At 39.1% G+C, this 24000-nt stretch overlaps 1 protein-coding gene and 1 pseudogene across 7 annotated transcripts in view; both read right to left on the bottom strand.

The window, feature by feature from the left end:
* Positions 1-24000, bottom strand: part of SLC44A3 (solute carrier family 44 member 3) — a 119311-nt gene that overhangs the window by 29846 nt on the left and 65465 nt on the right. The window lies entirely within an intron of this gene.
* On the bottom strand, positions 348-13197 carry LOC143649996 (tubulin alpha-1C chain-like; annotated as a pseudogene).

A 24000-nucleotide genomic window follows, 5' to 3' on the forward strand; every position in this document is an offset into this window, starting at 1 on the left:
ACTGTAATACTCAGTTTGTCTGGTACACAGTAAACTTCCAATATTTGGTGAGTGAATGCATAAATTAAAGTAACTAACCCAGTCAGCATGCTAGGAAGTTCATATGTTTTAGCTTGTTTAGCCCTCTCAACCCCCTATGAGGTATGTAGTAAGAACTCTGCTTTATGTATGGAAAACCTGAGGCTAAGGAGGTAACACAACCTGTCCTAGTGGGCTGGACAGTAAGTGGAGGAGCTACGAATCAAACCCAGGCCTGTCCACCTCAGAGACTACCCTTAATCCACTCTATCCAATTACAAGAAAAATAGATATTTGGACCCAGATCCAAGGGAGGAAGGGGAAAGGGAGGAAGGGGAAAGGGAGGAAGGGGAAGTGCTCACAAGACATGAGCAGCAGTCTTGTGGACGAAGGTAAGACTGAGTGTGAGCAGAACAGAGGAGGACGCTTGGAGTTTAAGAAGGGAGACCCCAAACTTCCTAGGACGCAAATGTTTCTCACTCTCTGACTCTTATAGGCATGGACTACTCAAAAGCTAAACCTGCGCAGCTCACATTATCATACCGTATAAAGTGAATACTTGCTCCTTGAAACTCAGAAGGATAAGGGCAGGGAAAGAGAAGATATGGAATAGAGAGGAAAGACTTGGCATCTGCTCTGTGTACTGTGTAACCCTGATTGAGGCATTCAATTTACCAGATTCTGCTAAAGAGAGAAGGGGGTGCTTTGTGATCTCTGACAAGCTGAGCTCCTGTGCTGCAGAAGGAGTGCCCAGGAAGACTGGGTTTGGATCTGAGCACAATGCTAACTGTGATTCCTCTAACTGGCTTTGTACCTCCACTATCAGGGACCTCCTTTAGGGTGACACCTCCTATCTGTTCAGGGAAAGGATGTTGACCTTCGGGACAGCGTGAGTATGGGGGAAGGAGCAGAACACAGCCCCTTCCTCACTCTCTTTTGAGATCCACCTGCTACAGAGAACACAGCACCTCAGCTCCTCAGCTGCAGGTCTACACGGGAGGCCACAGAGGGAGGCCAACATTGTTGAGTGGGCTTGGAAAGGGTGATTCAGAACTGAAATATTAACAAGTCCACTTGCCTACAGCTGTTCCTATGATGCATTCTCCAACCAGCTGATACGGGATCCAAGGTGATATTTTTAACCTGCATCTGTTTGACTTGTGTGTCTCTCAATTGCTTCTGAACTTGGACAAGTAAGAGGGGAAGGATCTATTGGTCCTCCAAAACCTAACACCAGCCCTGCTGCTCTCCTTCTGTCTACCCTATGGCAGGTTACTACTTAACCTCTCTGAACCTAAGTGTCATCAGCTGTTTAAAAAAAAGAAATGGATAATAATAGTACCTCCCTCACAGGATTATTTGTGAGGATAAAGATAGTTAATACTCAGAGGATTTAATTATAGTACCTGGCACATAGTTAAGTGTATTAGGTATTCTTGTCTTCAGGAGTGGCATACTTTGGAGGAAGTCAAAGCGAGTAACGCCTAACATTCAATTGCCTCCCAGGAAGGACTGTGCATTCCTTGCATAAATTTCCCTCCCTTCCCCATGGCTACAACCATTCATTCAAGAAACATTAATTAGCTTTGCCAGAAGGTTTGAAGACTCTCAGGTCAGGAAGGCCTTCAGAGTCCAACCTAAGATGGCAGCTGATCATTGGGCCTTACCACAGAAAGACAGAGGGGTAAGCCCTCTGACCGGGAGATGGCTCCTGAGCCCTGCCCCTGCAGCACACTCCGAGCTGGTGGAGCTGGGCTCCAGGAAGGCTGCTCCTCGGGAAGCAGCATAAAGCCACAGCCCTAAGCCCAGCAGCTTCCAAGCCATGTATCAAGAAACATAAGGACACTGTTTGTTTTTCCCCCAGACAGACTGGGGCCTCTGACAAATAGGTGTCTCAATTCCTTTCTATCTAAAGCCAGGGTAGTAGCATTTGCCATGAGACAGCTGGGCTGTAGGATTATCACCATCTATAAATGAGCCTTAATGTAAATGACCATATCGACACAAATGTGAATTTCTTTCTAAAACATGCACATATGGAAGCTTCTCTCCAGAGCTCTCCCCATCAGCTGGCTGCCCCAGAATAACTCTAGACCAATCTAGTGCGGGTGTCAGGATTCAGAATCACCACTGTCACTAAAAGAATGGTTGTTGGATGAACTGTGATGAGGCTGCCTAATAGGGTAATGTCATCTACTCAAAGAACTCTGTCCTGTTTCTTCATGATTATCATCTCATAAAAGGGGTCTCACAATGATCAGTTACTTTGTGTTTTTCTCCTGAGATGGGCATGCTACTGTGAGAGAGGAGAGAAGAGTCACTGAAGATCTGCCAACTGGCTTGGGATGAACCAAAACCTGACACGGAAGTCACGGAGTGCTTCTGCTATTGATGAAAGGCAAGAAAGAGAATCATTGAAACAGCTAGGGGCAAGGAAAGGGGGGAAAGAAAAGGCTGTGAGATGTTGCAAAGTAAAGTCAGCCACAAAGGCTTAGAAGACAGAGACCAACATTATGTTCACTGAAAAAAAAAAAAAGCTATTGGCAGGCAATGCAGGGTGCAGAAGTTGGGGCTGTGGGTGGGCAGTGAACTGGAAAGAGAGGTGCATAATTTCCAAGTAGCAACACACTTTTCTCTGCCATAGACTTGATGAAATTATCTGGGGCCTTTCTGACCAATATATTTGTTAGTCAGGAAGAGAGAAAGATAATGGCATTTCTGAGCAAATGCCAAGTGACAATAACCTATGCATTTGCTCAGTAGCTTATATTTAGAAAGATGCTAAAGTCAAATACACTGCAAACGTTAAGGACTGAATGAAGGTAGATCTGATTCATCTTGGCCTCTCCTCAAGTCACTGACCATGAGATGCAGCAGATTCATCAGGCCCTGGGGCTCTTGCATGATCATCCACCGTAGAAAAAGGGACATTAGAATAGATCCTCCTGCTGTCAAGGATGACTGACATGACTGGTATTTTACCAGAATCTCAGAGAAAGCCTCACCAGCTATTTATTTTATTTGTAGCATGACAAGCAGCACTCTTGGGAGAATCGTTGGGGGATTCTTGGGAGAATCCGCTCTACAAGATTCTAGAGATTCCAGATTAGAAAAACATAAACCATCACTGATCCTTGAAATTTCAGAGAAAGTACTTGCCATGGATAACATGACCCTGACTTGTGGGAAAAGACAGGATAAGAAATGGCTCATGTGTTTTCCTCTATCCCCATGTCCCATACAAAGCATCTCATGGTGGCAATGGAGCGATGGGGCTCCTGCATGCCTCTGGGCTGGTCAGGAAGCTGCTCAAGGACCTTGGGGGTCATTCAGCCCAATGCCCTTGTTTTCCCAAAACTCAGAAGGATGAAGAGACTCAGCCAAATAGACACAGAAGGCAGTGGCAGAGGCAAGATGTGAGCTGTTGCTAAACCTGACCAATGAGTCACCTTACCCGGGAACCTCCCTCCCAAGAGAATGGAAGAGAAGTGCTAGTTCTCAAATTTTTTACTTCAGCCCCCACTTCATCTTCTACACCCATTCCCACCTTCTGCTGTACAAAGAACAAACGATTGAAGAGGAATGCAACACTCAAAATGCTAAAAACTTAATGAATTAAACAAGAAACAGAAGTAAAATATCAACTAAGACAAGAATAATTGCAAATGAGCAGTCTAACCAACTCAAGGCAGCACTGATGATACACTCATAGCAAAGTATTCTTTCCTCAATTTGCAAAAAGAAAACCAATTCTCTGCGTGTGCACATTCATAAGCTTTGCAGGGTCGTCAGATATGGTTTTGGCAGTCAGACTCCTTAAGGTAAGAAGGAATTTGAGTCCTTCGGAAACTAAGTAAAATACCAATTTTGATTAATAAGTAACACATTTTAGTAAGCTTTAACAACTCACTATGTATTCTTTAACGACAGGCAAATAGTTATATGCAAAAATGAAAATCTAAGGGATTACTGCCAATTGCCCAAACGAATTGGAAAAAGAAATTACTGGAATGTTCAGTTCAGTTTGGAACCATCAGGATGTGTCTTGCGACCCATCAGTGGATTTTAAACTTAGGGGAGCACTAAAACCAATATCAGAGTTGGGACAGATGTCTATGTCCAAAAGGGACAAGAGATGTGCACTAAGGAGACACTTCCATAAGGAACTACTTGTGGACCTTAAGAAACAAAAAAGGTGCAAAATAAAAAAAAAAGTGCACCATTCTTACTGATTGGTTTGCCCACAGGGTCTCATAGGGGAACTTCTCAGCCAGGCTGCAGGAAATTGCTGGGAGGTGAGGCCATGGGACCTCCTTGCCTGAAAATCTCCAGGAAATGAGAAGACAGCCTGATGTCCCGGAAGCTTTAACCACTGGCTGGCCAGAGGGGAGAGGGTAGGGCCAGGCCACTCTGACAAGCCTGTTCTGGATCTATAACTACATGATTTATAGTTTACCCCCTTCAGTGTTCCTATACCTTTCCTGTCCTCCACCACAACAATCTGCCATGTGACAAGACATGCTCTGCCAGCGAGCACATTGGTCTGGACCCTGGCCGAAGGGGGCTGAAGAAAACAACCCTGGACAGAGATTGCAGCTATGACTCCTCATCCTGCTGTTTAAAATAGGCATGGTGGTTAAGAGCTTGGGTTCCAGAGGCCAAACAAATTCTACTTAAGCCACTAACTATGTGAGCTCTCTGTCTTCATTTCCTCGTCTATAAGCTGGAGAGACTACTCAAAGGGCTGATAAAATGCACCCAAGGTGCTTAGCACACAACTGGCTTATAATAAATGCCAACAGCCCATAGCTATTGTTCTTATTGTCACTGTTACTGGTATCAGCTGGTGATCTGCAGAGGGTGCTGTACACTCAAGTTTGACAAATCTGACCTCTTTCATGAAACCTTCCGAAATTACCAAGTCACTTCCCCTAATTCCCCAAGTCTCCCTTTCTGGACTTCTGCAGCCCTCATTCTGGCACTTACACATGCCCCTTCCTGCACTATTACACATATGTCTCATGCATACGCCTCTTACCAGCCCCGCCTCCCCCACATCTAGCTTGTCAACTCCCGGAAGGCCGGGCCGAGGTTCTGTCCTCATGCTGTATCACCACGGTCTCTTCCCCATGATGCCAAAGTTCAAATGGCCTGCACACAGCATCAATAAGCAATAGTTGTTGGGAAAATGACTGAAGTGTATACACAAAAGTTATTCAGGTATACACACATTTGGTATTAGTGATATAGAAAGAAAGGTAAATAAGGATTATGAGATTCAGGGTTTTATCTCCCTCTCTGCAAGTGGATTATTGTGCAGCCTTAGGCTGAGGATAAATAAAATGCTGCCACCACCCCTTCCCTCCCACAATCTACAGATGACAAATTAGGCTTTTAAACCCAAACAGCTCCTTTATTTTAAATAAAGTAGAGCTCCTGGGTATTGATGATAACAAATGGATCACATTCTCTTTTAGCATTTCCTAGCTCCTATTCCACAAAACAAGGAAACTATAATATGCTTCAGCTTTTTAAAATTTGATTTCCAGTGATGGAGATGCTAAAACTTACCCTAGTAATTTATCCCAATGTCTGAAAGTTCCTCGAAAGTCTAATCTAAATTCCTTCTCTTACTTTAAGCTCACTTTCCCTTGTCCATGGTCAAATCAAGTTAATAGCTTTGATCACCATTTTACAATAACCATCTTTATCCTTTTATTTATTTTTATTTTTCTCTCTTCTTTTTGTGTGTGTGGGGGGTGCATGGTCTGGGAATCGAACCCTGGGTCTCCCACATGGCAGGTGAGCATTCTACTACTGATATCCTTTTATTTTTAAAACTTTTTATTATTACAGAAGTTGTGGGTTTACAGAGCAATCGTGCATAAAATACAGGTTTCCGACATACCACACCACCACAAACCCCTTGTATTGGTGTGGAACGTTTGTTACAACTGATGCAAGCACTTTTTTTTAAATAATTGTACTATTTTTAAAAACAGTAGTTCATCTTTGTTACAATTGATGAAAGACTATTAAAATAGTCCTATTAACTATCATCCATAGATTACATTAGGTGCATTTCTCATATACCACCCTATTATTAGTGCCTTGTATTAGCATCACCCATTTGTTACAGTTCATGAAAGAACATTCTTATACTATTAATTACAGCCCATTGTCGATAATAGGGTTCGCTGTATTTTACAGTTCTTTTTTTTATCATTTAATTTTTATTCTAGTAACATATGTGACCTACAGTTTCCCCTTTTAACCACAATAACCTCTATTATTCAGTATGGTTAATTAAACTCACAATAATATGCTACCATCACCACCATCCACTTTCAAATCTTTGCAATAAACCTAAATAAGAATTCTGTACAAATTAAGCATCAGCTCCCCATTCTCTAGCCCAATCTATCCCCTGATAGCCTATGTTCTAGATTCTAACTCTATGAGTTTGTTTACTCTAATAATAATATTTGTCCTTTTGTGTCTGCCTTATTTTACTCAAAATACTGTCTTCATGCTGTCACATGTATCAGAACTTCATTCCTTATTACAGCTGAATTATATGGTGTGTGTGTATATATATATAATATTTTGTTTATCCATTCATCAGTGGACACTTGGGTTGCTTCCATCTTTTGGCCATTGTGAACAATGCTGCTATCAACATCAGTATGCAAGTAGCTGTTTGAGTCCCTGCTTTCAATGCTTCTGGGTATATACCTAGTGGTGGGACTGACAGGTCTCACGGTATTCTATACTTAGCTTCCTAGGAACTGTCAAACTCTCTTCCACAGAGGCTGTGCCCTTTTACATTCCCACCAGCAATGAATGAGTGTTCCTATTTCTCTGCATCTTCTCCATTTTATTTATTTAATAATAATTTTCTGTTTATTTAATAGCAGTCATTCTAGTGGTGTGAAATGATATCTCATTGTGGTTTTGATTTGCATTTCCCTAATAGCTGTTGATGTTAAGCATCTTTTCATGTGCTTTTTAACCATTTGTATATTCACTTTGAGAAATGTCTATTCAAGTATTTTGCCCATTTTTAAAATTGGGCTAACTTTTTATTGTTGAATTTGTAGGGTTTCTTTATCTATTCTGGATATTAAACCTTTATTGGATATGTGTCCTTTGAAGCACAGAAGTTTTTAATTTTGAGGAGGTTTCTTTTATCTATTTCTTCTTTCATTGCTTGCACTTTGGGTGCAAAGTCTAAGAAACCATTGCCTCACACAAGATCCTGAAGGTACTTGCCTACATTTTCTTCTACAAATTTTATAGTACTCGTTCCTAAATTTAGTTCTTGATCACTTTGAGTTAATTTTTGTATATGGTGTGAGATAGGGATCTTCTTTCATTCTTTTGCATATGGACATCCAGTTCGCCCAGCACCATTTGTTGAAAAGACCATTCTTTCCCAATTGCATGTACTGGGCAGCCTTGTCAAAAAATCAATTGGCCACAGACACAAGGGTCTATCTATGAATTCTCAATTTGATTCCATTGGTCAATATGTCTAATACGCCATGCTGTAGTTTTGTAATATGTGTTAAAGTCAGGAAGTGTGGATCCAACTTCATTCTTCTTTTTAATGAAAACATCACTTTTATTGACAGTATAAAGCCAGAATGGACAGTTTCCCAGAACAGTAAAAAGCAGACCCAAGACAACAGAGTGTGTAAAATTGCAGCACACAGATTAATACTCTTCACCCTCATTCTCTCACTCACAACTATCTGCTCCAACACCTTCATAATCCTTCTCAAGGGCAGCCATGCCCTCACAGGCCTCAGAAAACTCTTCTTCCTCCATCCCCTCACCCACGTACCAGTGCACAAAGGCATGCTTGGCATACATCCGGTCAAACTTGTGGTCCAGGCGCGCATGGACCTCAGCCATGGCTGTGGTGTTGCTAGGCATGTACACAGCTTGCTGGACCTTGGCTAGGTCTCCTCCACAGTGGGAGGCTGGTAATTGATGCTGATCTTGAAGCCAGTGGGATACCAATCCACAAACTGGATGGTGCACTTGGTCTGGATGGTGGCAATGGCAGCATTGATGCTTTTGGGAACCATGTCACCCATGGTACAACAAGCAGCAAGCCAAGGGTCACATTTCACCATCTGGTTGGTTGGCTCAAAGTAAGCATTGGGAATCTCTGCTACAGTGAGCTGTTAATGGTAGACTTTCTTAGCAGAGATGATGAGGGCATATGTGGCCAGAAGAAAGTGGATGTGGGAACAGAGAACCAGGCTGGTCTGGAATTCTGTCAGACTAACATTCAGGGCACCACCAAACCTGAGGGAAGCAGTAATGGAGGGCACTATGGTTAATAAGGCAGTTAAAGGTTGGTGTAGGTTGGGTGCTCGGTATTGAGGTTCCTACGAGAAATGTCATAGATGGCCTCACTGTCTACCATGAAGGCACAGTCTGAGTGCTCTAGGATGGTGTGGGTGGTGGGAATTGAGTTGTAGGGCTTGACTACAGCCGTAGAAACCTGAGGGGCTTGGTAAATGGAGAACTCCAACTTGGACTTCTAGCCATAATCGACAGAGAGACATTCCATCAGAAGGGAGGTGAACCCAGAACTGGTTCTCCCACCAAAGCTGTGGAAAACCAAGAAGCCCTGAAGGCCTGTGACTTGTGAATTCTGTCCAGAACCAGGTCAATGTTCTCCTTGTCATTGGTGTACTGCCCTTGGGCATATTTATTGGCAGCATCTTCCTTGGCTGTGATGAGCTACTCAGGGTGGAAGAGCTGGCAGTAGGTGCCAATAAGAACTTCATCAATGGCTGTGGGTTCCAGATCTACAAACATTGCCCTGGGTACATACTTGCCGGCGCCAATCTCACAGAAGAAGGTGTTTGAAAGAGTCATCCCCTCCCCCAGTGGTCTTGTCATTTGGCATCTGCCCATTGGGCTGGACACTGCATTCCAGGCAGTAGAGTTCCCAGCAGGCATTGCCAATCTGGACACCAGCCAATGTAGATGGAGATGAACTCACACATAACAGGTACTTGTAGGGCCAAGAGGGACTGAAGGAGGCGAGGAGATGGTGACAAGAATCTCCTACTAACTACCAAGGAGTGCAAGTAGTAAGCTTCATTCACCTTTTACAAGAAGTTTTTGGCTGTTCAGGGCTCATTTCTCTTCCATATAAATCTGATGATTGGCTTTTCCATTTCTGCCAAAAAGGCTACTGGAATTTTGATTGGGATAATTTTGAATCTGTGAATCACTTTGGTTAGGAATGATATCTTTATAATATTTAGTCTTCTAGTCCATGAACACAGAATGTCCTTCCCATATATTTAGGGCTTCTTTGATTTCTTTTAGCAATGTTTTGTAGTTTTCTCTAAACATCCCTGGTTAAATTTATTTCTAGATATTTTATTCTTTTAGTTGTCATTGTAAACAAAATTTTTTCTTCATTGATTTCCTATTCAGATGGATCACTACTAGTATATAGAAACACCACTGATTTGTGGGAGTTGATCTTCTACCCTGGCACTTTGCTGAATTCATTTATTAGTTCTAACAGCTTTGTTGTTATTTTACAGGACTGTCTCTATATAGGATGATGTCCTCTGCAAAGAGGGAAAGTTTTATTTCTTCCTTTACAATTTGGATGTTTTTTATTTCTTTTACTTGCCTAACTTCTTTGGCTAGAACTTTCAGTACAAACTTTATTAGCAGTGGTGACGGTGGGCATCCTTGTCTTATTCCATATCTTATAGGGAAAGCTTCCAGTCTTTCACCATTAGATATGATGTTAGCTGTGGGTTTAAAAAAAAAAAATATATATATATATATATATATGTATATATGCCCTTTATTATGCTGAGCAAGTTTTCTTCTATTCCAGTTTTTCTAAGTGTTTTTATCATGAAAGGATGTTGGATTTGTCAAACGCCTTTTCAGCCTAGAGATGATCATGTGCTTTTTTCCCTATCCTTTTGTTAATGTGGTGTGTTACATTAATTGCTTTTCTTATGCTGAGCCACCTTTCAATGCCTAGAATAAAACCTACTTGATCATGGTGTATAATCCTTTTAATGTGCTGTTGAATTCTACTTGCAAGTATTTTGTTGGAGATTTTCCAGTTTTCTGCCCATTATTGATTTCCAGCTTCATTCCATTATGTTTGGAGAAGATGAACTGTAGAATTTCAATATTTTAAAATTCATGGAGACTTGTTTTGTAACCCAACATGTTGTGTATACTACAGCATTCTCCCTGTGCACTTGAGAAGAATGTATATCCTGACATTTTAGGGCACAATATTCTATATGCCTGTTAAGTCTAGTTCATTTATATTATTCATGTTCTCTGTTTTATTATTGATCTTCTGTATAGATATTCCATCTATAGATGAAAGTGGTATGTTGAAATCTCCAAATACTACTGTAGAGGTATCTACTTCTGCCTTCAGTTTTGCCAGTGTTTGCCTCATGTATTTTGGGGCCCATAGTTAGGTGCATAAATATTTCTGTTTATTATTTTTTCTTGGTGGATTGTCCCTTTTATTAATATATAGTGTCCTTTGTTTTTCATAACAGCTTTAAACTTAAAGTCTATTTTGTCCAATATTAGAATAGCTACTTCAGCCCATTTTTGGTTACTATTTGCATGGATTATCCTTTTCCAACCTTTCACTTTCAACCTATTTATGTCTTTGGATCTAATGTCAGTCTCTTGTAAATAACATAGAGTTGGATCATACTTTTTTATTCAATGTGTGTCTTTCGATTGGGAAGTTTAATTCATTAACATTCAGTGTTAAACTGTAAAGGCAGTACTTACTTCAGCCATTTTGTACTTTGGTTTTTACACGTCATATCTTTTTCTGGTCTCTCTCTACTTCTATTTCAGCCTTCTTTACTATATAATTGATAATTTGAGTGTATGTGACTGATCCCTTTCTCATTTCTGTTTCTATATATATTTTACTTTTTTTAATTTATTTTGTTGTATCAAACCAAAACAACATACAAACATGAACATTCTTAATGTACAGACATTCCATGTACGGTGTACAATCAATGGCTCACAATATCATCACATAGTAGTATATTCATCATCATGATCATTTTCTAGAACATTTGCATCACTCCAGAAAAAGAAATAAAAAGAAAAAACTCACACATACCATACCCCTTACCCCTCCCTCTCATTGACCACTAGTATTTCCATCTACTCAATAGATTTTATCCGTTGTTCTACCTATTTTTCTATGCCCCTTACCACTTCCTCTCATTGTTCACTAGTATTTCAATCTACTCAATTTATTTTAAAATTTGTTCCCATATTATTTACTCATTTTTAATCCATATTTTTTACTCACCTGTCAATATCGTAGATAAAAGGAGTATCAGACAGGGGTTTTCACAATCACACAGTCACATTGCAAAAGCTGTATCATTATACAATCACCTTCAGGAAACATGGCTACTGAAACACAGCTCTACATTTTCAGGTACTTCTCTCCAGCCTCTCTAATACACCATAAACTAAAAAGGGGATATCTATAAAATGTATAAGAATAACCTCCAGGATAACCTCTAGACTGTTTGAAATCTCTCAGTCTCTGACACTTTATTTTCTCTCATCTCTCTCTTTCCCCTTTCAGTTGAAAAGGTTTTTCTCAATCCCTTGATGCCGAGTCCCAGCTTATTCTACGATTTCTGTCCCACACTGTGAGGGAGGTTTATACCTCTGGAGTCATGTCCCATGTTGAGATGGGGAGGGCGGTGAGTTTGTTTGCCTTGTGGGCTGAGAGAGAGAGGCCACATCTTAGCAACAAAAGAGGTTCTCTGGGGATGACTCTTAAGCCTAATTTTAAGTAGGCTTAGCCTATCCTTTGCAGGGATAAGTTTCATATGAACAAATGCTAAGATTGAGGGCTCGACCCATTGATTTGGTTGTCCTCACTGCTTGCAAGAATATCAGGGACTCTCTAAATGGGGAAGTTGAATTTTCCCCCTTTCTCACCATTCTCCCAAGGGGACTTTGTAAATATTTTTTTATTCACCTTTCAAATCACTCTGGGATTTATTGGAGCATCACTCTGGACAAACTGACAAAATCTCATACCCTACTCAAGATTCCATGTATTTATGGTGTTCAGTTAAACTGTCCATATAAGTTATATTAGGAAATGCGCTAGTCAAAATATAAATTTTGTACCAAATAAATATTTTTTGCTTTAGTCTCACACATAAATTAAAGTTTTAAAATATGAATTACCATCTGTTTTCAATACCCACCCTTCAATACTGACATTCCTTTGTTCTTCCTCATGCAAAAACATTTTTTAATTTGTATATTTAGTCACTATCATTGTACACTCTATGCATTCCTAGATTATACCATCTCAGTCTTTATTGTCTGTCTTTACTTCTGGTTTCATTTGTGCCCCCAGCCCTCCTCCCTCTATCATTCTCACATTCAGTTTTATTCAGTGTACCAACATTATTATGCCATAATTAGGTAATATTGTGCTATCCATTTCTGAATTTTACAATCAGTCCCGTTTTTCACAATTTGTATCCCTTCAGCTCCAATTACCCAAAATCTACCCTATTTCTATCTCTTGATGGCCTCTATTCTTAGCTGAAATTCTCCAAGTTCATTCATTAATGTTGGTTCATATCAGTGAGACCATACAGTATTTGTCCTTTTGTTTCTGGCTAATCTCACTCAGCATAATGTCCTCAAGGTCCACCCATATTGTTACATACTTCATGACTTTATCCTGTCTTACAGCTGCATAATATTCCATCGTATGTATATACCACAGCTTGTTTAGCCACTCGTCTGTTGATGGACATTTGGGCTGTTTTCATCTCTTGACACTTGTAAGTAATACTGCTATTATTTACAAATGTCTGTTTATGTTCTTGCCCTCATGTCTTCTGAATAGATACCTAGCAATGGTATTGCCAGATCATATGGCAATTCTATACTTAGCTTCCTGAGGAACCACCAAACTGTCTTCCACAGTGTTGTACCATTTTACATTCCCACCAACAGTGGATAAGCGTGCTTCTTTCTCCACATCCTCTCCAGCACTTGTTGTTTTCTGTTTTATCGATAATGGCCATTCTGGTAGGTGTGAGGTGATATCTCATTGTGGTTTTGATTTCCATTTTCCTAATAGCTAGGGAAATTGAGAATCTTTTCATGTGCCTTTTGGCCATTTGTATTTCCTCTACTGAGAAGTGTCTATTCAAGTCTTTTGCCCATTTTGTACTTGGGCTGTTTGTCTTTTTGCAGTTGAGTTGAACAATCTATATATTCTGGATACTAGACCCTTATCTGATATATTGTTTCCAAATATTGTCTCCCATTGTGTAGGCTGTCTTTTTACTTTCTTGACAAAATTCTTTGCTGCACAAAAGTGTTTCATTTTTGAGAAGTTCCCATTTATCTATCTCTTTCTTCATTGCTTGTGCTTTGGGTGTAAGATCTGGGAAACTGCCTTCTAATGTTTAGATCTTTGATCCATTTTGAGTTAATTTTTGTATAGGGTGTGATATATAAATCCTCTTTCATTCTTTTGCATATGGATATCCAGTTCTCTAGGCACCATTTTGTTGAAGACACTGTTCTGTCCCAGGTGAGTTGGCTTGACTGCCTTATGAAAGATCAACTGTCCATAGATGAGAGGGTCCATAGCTGAACACTCTATTCAATTCCATTGGTCAGTATATCTATCTTTATGCCAGTACCATGCTGTTTTTTAAATTTTTTTTAATTAAGCAAAAAATTTTTAAATATGATAAAGAAACAAACATTCTTAACATATGATCATTCCGTTCTATATATATAATCAGTAATTCATAATATCATCACATAGTTGCATATTCATTATCATGATCATTTCTTAGAACATTTGTATTGATTCAGAAAAAGAAATAAAAAGACAACACAAAAAATTCATACATACCATATCCCTTACCCCTCCCTTTCTTTTTTTAAAATTTATTTATTTTTTATTTATGATACATAACCACATACAAATACAAACATTCTTATATGATCATTCCGTTCTTTTTATATAATCAATAACTCACATTATCATCACATAGTTGTATATTCATTATCATGATAATTTCCTAGAACAGCTGCATCAATTCAGAAAAAGCAATAAAAAGAAGACAGAAAAAAATTTCATACATACCAAACCCCTTATCCCTCCCCTTCACCGATCACCAGCATTTCAATCTACTAAATTTATTTTAACATTTGTTCCCCCTATTATTTATTTATTTTTAATCCATATGTCTTACTAGTCCATCGATAGGGTAGACAAAAGGAGCATCAGACACAGGCTCTCACAACCACACGGTCACATTGTGACAGCCATATCATCACACAATTATCTTCAACATGGCCACCAGAGCACAGTTCCATATTTTCATGCAGTTCCCTTCAGCCTCTCCATTACAACTTGACTTACCAAGGTGATATCTATTTAATGTGTAAGAATAACCTCCAGGATAACCTCTCAACTCTGTTTGGAATCTCTCAGCCATTGACACTTTATTTTGTCTCATTTCACTCTTTCCTCTTTTGGTGGAGAAGATTTTCTCAATCCCTTGATGCTGAGTTCCAGCTCATTCTAGGATAACAGTCTCACGTTGCCAGGAAGTCCACACCCCTAGGAGTCATGTCCCATGTAGAGAAGGGGAGGGCAGTGAGATTGCTTGCTGTGTCAGCCGAGAGAGAGAGGCCACCTCCAAGCAACAGAAGAGGTTCTCTTGGGGGTGACTCTTAGGCCTAATTTTAAGTAGGCTTAGCCTATTCTTTGCAGGATTAAGTTTCCTATGAACAAACCCCAAGATTGGAGGCTCAGTCTATTGCTTTGGGTGTCCCCACTGCCTGTGAGAATATAAAAAATTCTCCACTTGGGGAGGTTGAATTTTCCCCCTTTCTCACCATTCCCCCTAGGGGACTCTGCAAATATTTCCCTATTCACTGTTCAAATTGCTCTGGGATTTATCTGGGCATCACTCTGGACAAACCTACAAAATCTCATGCCCCATGCAAGGTTCCAGCTACTATGGTGTTCGATTAAGCTGTCGACATAAGTTATATTAAGAAATGCACTAGTCAAAATATAAATTTTGTACCAAATAAACATTTTTGCTTGTCTCGCACATTCATTAAAGTTTTAAAATATTAATTACCATCTATTTTCAGCACCCTGCATTATTGACATTCCTTTTTTCTTCTTCATGAAGAAACATTTCTAAATTTGCACATTTAGTCACTATCATTATACACTGTAGACATTCCTAAATTATACCATCTCAGTCTTTATTGTCTGTCTTTTCTTCTGATCTCATTTGTGCCCCCAGGCCTCCTCCCTCTATCATTCTCACACTCAGCTTCATTCAGTGTTCTAACATTATTGTATTACAGTTAGGTAGTATTGTGCTATCCATTTCTGGATTTTTACAATCAGTCCTGTTGCACAATCTGTATCCCTTCAGCTCCAATTACCCAATATCTACGGTATTTCTATCTCCTGATGGTCTGTGTTACTAACTGAAATTCTCCAAGTTCACTCGCTAATGTCAGTTCATATCAGTGAGAACAACCAGTATTTGTCCTTTTGTTTCTGGCTAATCTCACTCAGCATAATAGTACCATGCTGTTTTGACCACTGTAGCATCATAATATGCCTTAAAGTTACGTAATATAAGACCTCCGACTTCAGTTTTCTCTCTCAGCATATTTTTAGCTATTTGGGGCACCCAGCCCTTCCAGAAAAATTTGGTTATTGGTTTTTCTATTTCTGAAAGGTAAGTTTTTGGGATTTTAATTGGTATTGCATTGAATCTATAAATCAATTTAGGTAGAATTGACATCTTAACTATATTTAGCCTTTCAATCCATGAATACAGTATGCTCTTCCATTTATTTAGGTCTTCTGTGATTTCTTTTAGCAATTGCTTGTAGTTTTCTTTATATAGGTCTTTTGTATCCTTAGTTAAATTTATTCCTAAATATTTTATTCTTTTGGTGTCAATTGTAAATGGAATTTTTTTCTTGATTGCTCATTACTAGTGTATAGAAACACTACAGATTTTTGAGTGTTGATCTTGTAACCTGCTACTTTGCTGTACTTCTCTAGTAGTTTTCTTGTGGCTTTTTCAGGGATTTCGACATATAGTATCATATCATCTGCAAACGGTGAGAGTTTTACTTCTTCCTTTCCAATTCTGATGCCTTGTATTTCTTTTTCTTGTCTAATTGCTCTGGCTAGAACTTCCAATACAATGTTAATAACAATGGTGACAGTGGACATCCTTGTCTTATTCCTGATCTTAGGGGGAAAGTGTTCAGGTTTTCCCCATTGAGGATGATGTTAGCTGTGGGTTCTTCATATATTTTTTATCATGTTGAGGAAGTTCCCTTCTATTCCTATCCTTTGGATTGTTTTCAACAAGAAATGTTATTGAATTTTGTCAAACGCCTTTTCTGCATCAATTGATCATGCAGTTTTTCTGCTTTGATTTGTTGATATGGTGTATTATATTAATTGATTTTCTTATGTTAAACCATCCTTGCATACCTGGGATGAATTCTACTTGGTCATATTGTATAATTCTTTTAATGTGCTGCTAGAGTCAATCTGCAAGAATTTTGTTGAGGATTTTTGCATTTATATTCATTAGAGAGATTGGTCTGTAATTTTTTTTCTTGTAGTATCTTTGCCTGGCTTTGGTATGAGGGTGATGTTGGCTTCTTAGAATGAGTTAGGTAGCCTTCTCTCCTCTTCAGTTTTTTTGAAGTGATTGTGCAGGATTGGCATTAATTCTTTCCTAAATGTTTGGTAGAATTCACATGTGAAGTCATCTGGTACTGGACTTTTCTTTTTGGGAGCTTCTTAATGACTAATTCAATTTCTTTACTTGTGATTGGTTTGTTGAGGTTGCCTATTTATTCTCGAGTCAATGTTGGTTGTTTATGACTTTCTAGGAAGTTGTCCTTTTCATCTACATTGTCTAGTTTATTGGTATAAAGTTTTTCATAGTATCCTCTCATTACCTCCTTTATTTCTGCAGGGTCAGTGGTTATGTCTCCTCTTCCATTTCTGATTTTATTTATTTGCATCCTCTCTCTTCTTCTTCTTTTTGTCAATCTTGCTAAGCGTCCATCAATCTTATTGATTTTCTCATAGAACCAGCTTCTGGTATTGTTGATTTTATGGTTCTCATGTTCTCAATTTCATTCATTTCTGATCTAATCTTCATTATTTCTTTCCTTTTGCTTGCTTTGGGGTTACTTCACTGTTCTTTCTCTAGTTCTTCCAAGTGAACAGTTAATTCCTCAATTTTTGCTCTTTCTTCTTTTTTGATATATGCATTTAGAGCATTATATTTCCCTCTTAGCACTGCCTCTTCTGTATCCCATAAATTTTGATATGTTGTGCTTTCATTTTCATTTGCCTGGAAATTTTTCATTATTTCTCTTCTAATTTCTTCCTTGATCCATTGGTTGTTTAAGACTGTGTTGTTGAGCCTCCACATATTTGTGAATTTTCTGGCCCACTGCCTCTTATTGATTTCCAGCTTCACGCCTTTATGATCTGAGAAAGTGTTTGCATGACTTCAATCTTTTTAAATTTATTAAGACTTGCTTTGTGACCCAGCATATGGTGTATCCTTGAGAATGATCCATGAGCACTTGAGAAAAAGGTGTATCCTGCTGTGTGGGGTGTAATGTTCTATAAATGTCTGCTAAGTCTAGTTCATTTATTGTATTATTCAAATTCTCTGTTTCTTTATTAATCCTCTGTCTAGATATTCTGTCCATTGATGACAGCAGGGAATTGAAGTCTCCAACTATTATGGCAGATATGTCTATTTCTCTTTTCGGAGTTTGCCTCAAGTATTTTGGAGCACTCTGGCTCAGTGCATAAATATTTATGATTGTTACATCTTCTTGTTTGTGCTGGTTTGAAATGATGTATGTACCCTAGCAAAGCCATGTTTCAATCCTAATCCCATTTTGTAAAGGCAGCCATTTCTTCTAATCCCTATTCAGCATTGTATGTTTGAAATTCTAATTAGATCATCTCCCTGGAGATGTGATGTAATCGAGAGTAGTTGTTAAACTGGATTAGGTAACAACATGTCTCCACCCATTCGTGTGGGTCTTGATTAGTTTCTGAAGTCCCATAAAAGAGGGAACATTTCGGAGAATGAGAGATTCAGAGATAGCAGAGAATGCTGTAGCACCACAAACAGAGAGTCCATCAGCCAGTGACCTCTGGAAATGAAGAAGGAAAAATGTCTCCTGGGGAGCTTCATGAAACAAACAGCCAGGAAAGGAAGATAGCAGATTCACCATGTGCCCTTCCAGCCGAGAGAGAAACTGTGACTGTGTTCGCCATATGCCTTCTCACTTGAGAGAGAAACCCTGAACTTCATCAGTCTTCTTGAACCAAGGTATCTTTCCCTGAACACCTTTGATTGGACATTTCTATAGACTTGTTTTAATTGAGATATTTTCTTGGCCTTAGAACTATAAACTCGCAATTTATTAAATTCCCCTTTTTAAAAGCCATTCCATTTCTGGTATATTGCATTCCAGCAGGTAGCAAACTAGAACATTGTTGAATTGTTTCTTTTATTAATACATAGTGTCCTTCTTTGTCTCTTTTAATTGTTTTACGTTTGAAGTCTAATTTGGTGAATATGAGTATAACTACTCCTGCTCTTTTCTGATTGTTGTTTGCATGAAATACCTTTTCCCAACCTTTCACTTCCAACCTATGTTTATCCTTGAGTCTAACTTGCATCTTCTGTAGACAGCATAAATATAGGTCCTGTTTTTTAATCCATTCTGCCAGTTTGTGTATTTTTATTGGGGAGTTTAATCCAATAACATTTAGTATTATTGCTGTAAGGGCAGTACTTGTACCATTTTGCATTTTGGATTTTATATGTTATATCTAATTTTTCTTCTTTTTATCTGTACTGTTAGTCTCATTTCTACACACTTCTCCACACCTCTCTCTCTTGTCTTTTCCTATCTGTCTCTAGTGCTCCCTTTAGTATTTCTTGCAGAGCCAGTCTCTTGGTCACAAATTCTCTTAGTAATTTTTTGTTTGAAACTCTTTTAATTTCCCCCTTATTTCTGAAGACAGTTTTGCTGGATATAGAATTCTTGGTTTGCAGTTTTTCTCTTTTAGTATCTTAAATATATCATACCACTGTCTTCTCACCTCCATGGCTTCTGATGAAAAATCTATGCATAGTCTTATTGGGCTTCCCTTGTATGTGATGGATTGTTTTTCTCTAGCTGCTTTCAGAATTCTCTCTTTCCTTTGACATCTGACATTCTGATTAGTAAGTGTCTTGGAGTACATCTATTTGGATCCATTCTATTTGGGGTATGCTACACTTCTTGGATCTGTAATTTTAAGTCTTTCATAAGAGTTGGGAAATCTTCAGTGATAATTTCCTCCATTAGTTTTTCTCCTTCTTTTCCCCTCTGTTTTCCTTCTGGGACACTCACACACACATATTCATGTGCTTCATATCATTATTTAATTCCCTGAGTCCCTGCTTATATTTTTTCCATTCTTTTCCCTATATTTTCTTTTGTTGGTTGGATTTCAGATGTTCCATCCTCCAGTTCACTAATCCTATCTTCTGTTTCTTGAAATCTAACATTGTAGGTTTCCATTTTTTTTTCCCATCTCTTCTACTGTGCCTTTCATTCTCTTAAGTCCTGTGACTTGTTTTTTCAGAGTTCGATTTCTTCTTTTTGTTCATCCCTTGCCTTCTTTATATCCACCCTCATTTCATTTCATTGATTTTTTTTTTTTTAACATGGGCAGGCACCAGGAATCGAACCCAGGTCCTCTGGTATGGCAGGCAAGCATTCTTGTGTGCTGAGCCACCGTGGCCTGCCTTGATTTGATTTTTGATGAGATATTCCCTGTCTGTTCGAACATTCTGAATTAATTGTTTCAAGTCCTGTATCATGTGAATTGTTGGTTTGTTCCTTTGACTGGGCCATATCTTCAATTTTCCTAGTATGATTATTTTTGGCTGGCATCTAGACATTTAATTTCCTTAATTAGTTTATTCTGGAGATTGTTTTCATTTTTTTATCTAGGATTTTCTTGCTGAATGACTTTGTTGTTTATCTGTTCTTTGACATTTGGTGCACCTCACTCTAGACCTCTAGCTTATCTTTTGTTTTACAGATCAGAATTTTTCAGTTCTTGTTTTCTTGTTTTTTGCCCAGCCTGTATGATGCCTTCCTGCCCCCACTCCCCCTTAGGAGGGTCTATTTAGGTATTATAGACCCCAGTCAGCTTCTCCCAGACCAGACTGGCCTCCTCTCAGGAAGAGTCACCTGCATCAGTTTTCCCTGAGAATGAGACCCAGCAGGTTGAAAGACTTTCCTATGAAGCCTCTAGACTCTGTGTTTTTCCTATTCTGCCCAGTATGTGGCATTGTCTGCCTGTGGGTCCCACCAGCATAAAGTGATGTGGTACCTTTAACTTCAGCAGACTGTCTGCTGGGGGCATGGTCGAGACAGAGGAGAGGTTGTAGGCTGGCTTTAATGCTTCAGTTTTCCAGTCCCTGGGGTCCAAATTCTTTGAGAGAGGGATTCCACAAGAGCTGAGCCCCACCCATCTCCTGGGGAAGGCACAGCCTCTAGGGAATTACTTCCTTTCTTCTGACCAGCCTCTTTGCCTCTCAGACAAGCTTAATCCTGGCCTTGCCTGGGGCTGTTGGAGCCTGAGAAGCCCCACAGTCATATCCAAAGAGCAGTCAAGCCATAGAAACACAGCCACAAAAAAGAAAAGAAAAGAATCCTTTTCAGAGCAGGACCCCTGTTCCTCAGGTTTGCCAATCAAGAGCTTAAGTTGGTATGTTGCTCTGTGTATCTCCAGGTCATGTGCGCGCCCTCCTTTCCTTCAGGGCCCAGACCCTTTCAAGAATTTTGTGCTGTCCAATCCAAAAAAACCTGTTTTTTTTTTTTTCTTTTTCTGTCAGCCCTGCCTCCTCTGTGCTAGAGCAAAACCCAGCATGCTCAGATTTTGCTTGAGGTTCAGCTGAGCTGGGGGCCTATTTTTAGTAGTCAGAATTTGTTAATTAATTCCACAATTGGAGGTTGGTATTGCTCAGCCCCTGTTACTGGTGAAGTCTCTTTCCTTTCCCCTCTGGAAAGCAGCTTGTGGGGGAGGGGTGCCTGCTGCTGTGGCTTGGGGGACTCATGGTTCTGGGTGGGCTCGCAGCCGGTCCAGCTGGTCCAGACTGGGGTATGCTGTGTGTCTGATCACTGATGTGGCCCTAGCAGTTGTTCTGTACTGTTCCTGACTATTTACTAGCTGCTCTGGAGGACAAACTAAATTCCACACCTCACTAAGCTGCCATCTTGGACTTTCTATCTCTGAATATATTTTAAATCCTTTCTTTGTGGTTACCCTGGGATTTATATTGTACAGTCTATATCTATAACCTACTAATTTGAAAAGATAACAACTTAGCTTCAATAGCATCCACATTCGCTTCTCCCATATCTCTCTGTTACCCCTGTTTATGTTGCTTTTGTCCTACTTCACCACTTATATTTTGTATGCCCATTATCTGGAAATACATCTTTTTCTTGTTCAAGTGTACTTTATCATTATAGGAATTAAAGAGTAGAGTTGAATATTGAGGATACAGTTCTATTGGGTTTTACATTTATCTTTTTAGTTACTGTGCCAGTTTGAATCTGCTGTGCACCCCAGAGAAGACATGCCCTTTAATCCTCACTCAATATTGCTGGGTGGAATCTTTTTTATTATTTCCATGGAGATACGACCCACCCAATTGTGGGTGGTAACTTTTGATTAGATCATTTCCACGGAGTTATGTCTCTACCCATTCAAGGTGGGGCTGCTTACTGGAGCCCTTTAAGAGGGAAGCATTTTGGAAAAAGCTTTAGTGCCACCAGAACCTACACAGCCAACAGAATGGACAGAGCCTCAGGGAAGCCGTTGAAAAAAAAAGGTAGTAGATCTCACCATGTGCCTTTCCAGCAGAGAGAGAAACCCTGAAAGTCATCGGCCTGCTTGAACCAAGGTATCATTCCACGGATGCGTTAGATTGGACATTTTTATAGCCTTGCTTTAATTTGGACATCTTCATGGCCTTAGAACTGTAAACTTGTGACTTAATAAATCCCCCATTTTAAAAGTCATTCCTTTTCTGGTATATTGCATCCCAGCAGTTTGCAAACTAGAACAATTACCCTTCCTGAAGATTTTCATTTCTTCACATGACCACAAGCCACACTCTCCCACTTTTTCCTTCAACCTGAAGAACTCCCTTTAGTAATTCTTGTAGGACATTGTCTTGTGGACAAATTCTCTCACCAACTTTATTCTTAAAAATCTTTATTCCACTCTGCTTTCATGAAATCGATTTAGACCAGAGGTGACTCTTTCCATCAAAATTCACATTAATTCTTTCTCTTTCTTCTTCATTCTTTTTCTTCTGCTTTCTCTCTTTCTAGAACAGTGGTGCTGCCATGGTGCCTCCATCAGGTGGCACTGCCTAGCCCAATCGCCCCAAGGTAAAGCTGCCATGGCAGTAGGTCTAGACCTAGGTCTAGGGCACAAGCATCATGATCAGAATTCAAGAAACCTCTTTCTGTCTATACCACTGAATCACACATTTGAGATAATGTTACCTGTATGGAGTCCTTATTTGCAATGATGTATACCCCTGCATATATTTTAAATACTTTCTTTGTGGTTACTCTGTGGTTTATATTGTATAGTCTATATCTATAACCTACTAATTTGAGGTAACACTAACCTACTGTATTTTTTCTGTGCATTTCCGTAGAATGTTGGTCTTTATTTTTAGGGCATATGCATGTTCTCCTGCCAAAGAGTCTTTACACAGACACGAACAAATGAACAAGAATATAATAATAAGCAAATGCCTCCAGTTTCAGAGAAAATGAGGCAGAGCATGGAAAAGGAATAGGAAAGAGAAACTAATCGAGACTCTTGGGACATGCATAGGGACAGTAGGCCTGTGTAAAGAGTCATGTGGTAGGACCAGTAAACAAAAAAGATTGATAAAAAGATAAAACCATCATTTTGTTATTTGGAGACAATTACTCCCACTGTACATTCTGTTGTGAGAATTCATCACTTTGCAAATAGTAATGAGAGCGTGGTTAATATTGACACTACTTATGATTTTGGAAACATTTTGAACTAAGAGAAAGGGCACAGGGTTAATATAAGGAGGCAAAATTTCAGAAAGCAGAAAACATGTCCCTGAGGATGACAGAGCAGAGAAAACAAATGTGAAAATGGTATGAAAAGTGGTCTTCAAAGTGGAGCTCTCTGGTTGAAAGGTGGAGTGGAGGTGAAAAAAAATTCTACTTTTAAGAAGAGCCGTAAAAATAGTTTTATTATAAGAAGGCTGTGCTTTTCTGTGAATGATGAAAAGTATTCTTTTTTGTTTGTTTGTTTTTGCTTTTAATGCAATTTTACTGAGATATATTTGCATACCATATAATCAACCAAAGTGTATAATAGGTGGATCACAGTATTATCATATAGTTGTGCATTCATCACCACAATCAATTTTTGAACATTTTCATTACTTCAAATAAAATAAAATAAAATGAACATGAACACCCCTTTTATCCCCCTATTATTTATATATTTTTTGTCCTTATTTTTTTTTAACTCATCTGTCCATAAAGAAACATAAAAGAGTGTCAGCTACAAGGATGAAAGGTGTTCTGAATACCACTTATAGGACATCAAACATGGATGTTCTAGGGGTACAAAAGTAATTCAGTGGTAGAATTCTCGCCTGCCATGCACCTGGATTCACTTCCCAGCCCATGCACCCCCCTACCCCCAAATAAACACATGGTGCTGCAATAATGGGATACTCACATGGAACAAGAAGGAAA

The sequence above is a fragment of the Tamandua tetradactyla genome, chromosome 11, assembly GCF_023851605.1.
Source record: "Tamandua tetradactyla isolate mTamTet1 chromosome 11, mTamTet1.pri, whole genome shotgun sequence".
NCBI lineage: Eukaryota > Metazoa > Chordata > Mammalia > Pilosa > Myrmecophagidae > Tamandua > Tamandua tetradactyla.